The following is a 1492-nucleotide window of genomic DNA, read 5'->3' on the forward strand; positions in this document are numbered from 1 at the left end:
AATATATACTATACCCATACTACAGTATTTATACACTTGAATCACTATATCAATGCACACACATGCTTGACATGAATTCAACATTTATTAACTATATATTAAAGTTTCTCTACCTAGTAACTGCTATGAGAAAAAAAACTAATCTTTTTTTTGTGGTTCTGAGGATAGAACCTAGGGCCTTATGCTATAGCCTTGAGTTATATCCCCAGCAAAAATAATCTTTCCCTTAAGGAACTTCATGGGTGTGTCCAATGAGCATTATTACAATGTGCTGTGAAGAAGACTTTGCTCGACATGAACCAGGGACCTAATGGTAAAGCTATGCAGTATGATACCAGAAAAGTCTTTTAAATTAAATAATATATAACAGGAATATCCATTTTTAACTTGCTAAAAAATCAGCCTATGACAAAGGTATTCATACATACCACATGACCCTGAAAATATAATGCAATTTCATGCACCACACATATGCCTCCACAAGGCACTTAACATCTTTATAGAGCTTAACATGCTTGCTGAGAATACTAGAAATGATAAGATGATAACTCCAGTATCTTCTATTATCTGGTTTTAAGAAGATAAATTTTTAACAGGACATGTTTTCCATTTCTGAAGATCAAGAGACTCTTTCTACTTCAATTTTGATTCTTAGGTCTACCAAATGAAATTAGGAGAAACAAGCATTATTGAAGGTCGATCACTTGTCTGTCTCCCCACAAGAGGGTAGTATTTCAAAAGGCAAACTCTTGCCAGAGTCAAAGCAGAGTCTGGGGTTAGAGGAAGGTGGGGTAGCAGGTGAATAAGTCAATTGGCTGCATGTAGACCTCTTTACTGAAATTCAAATGATTGGCCACCTCTCAGGTGTTCTAGCCCAGAAAAGCCTCTCTCTGGAGCAGCTAAATACAGTGACCTTCGCCACTGTGTGATAAGTAGAAATGATGTTCCTGAAATTCTGTGTGGTGATCCTTTGGATTCAATTGGCATGTGAGTTCAATTGATTCCCAATTAAATTAGCAGACGGCCCTAAGGATATGGATAATCTCTGGGGGCAAGTTATTTAATGGCAAAGTATGAAAAGGGGAATGAGAGTAGGCCACAGAGGAAGAAGGAGGGAAGTGGGGAAAAAAATCATTTTAAGTTGGGAAATAGTCCCTAATTCTCTTAATGTTGCATTCTGCTTTGTTTTTAAACAGGGGTGAGCACCCAGCAGTTGGAACAGAGCCCTAAGTTTCAAAACATCCAGGAGGGAAACAATCTCACTGTGCACTGTAACTCCTCAAGTGTTTTCACTAGCTTTCAGTGAGTGGTACAGACAGAAGCCTGGAGACGGTCCCATCCTCTTGCTGACATTAGTCAAAGGTGGAGAAGTGAAGGAACAGAAGAGACTAACTGCTCGGTTTGATGAAGCAAGAAAGGGCAGCTCCCTGCACATTGCCACAGCCCAACCCAGGGATGAAGGCATCTACATCTGTGCAGGGCACAGTGCTCC

Source organism: Marmota monax, unplaced genomic scaffold, assembly GCF_021218885.2.
Source record: "Marmota monax isolate L192 unplaced genomic scaffold, Marmota_monax_Labrador192_F-V1.1 WCK01_AAM20220418_F8-fsc00079, whole genome shotgun sequence".
NCBI lineage: Eukaryota > Metazoa > Chordata > Mammalia > Rodentia > Sciuridae > Marmota > Marmota monax.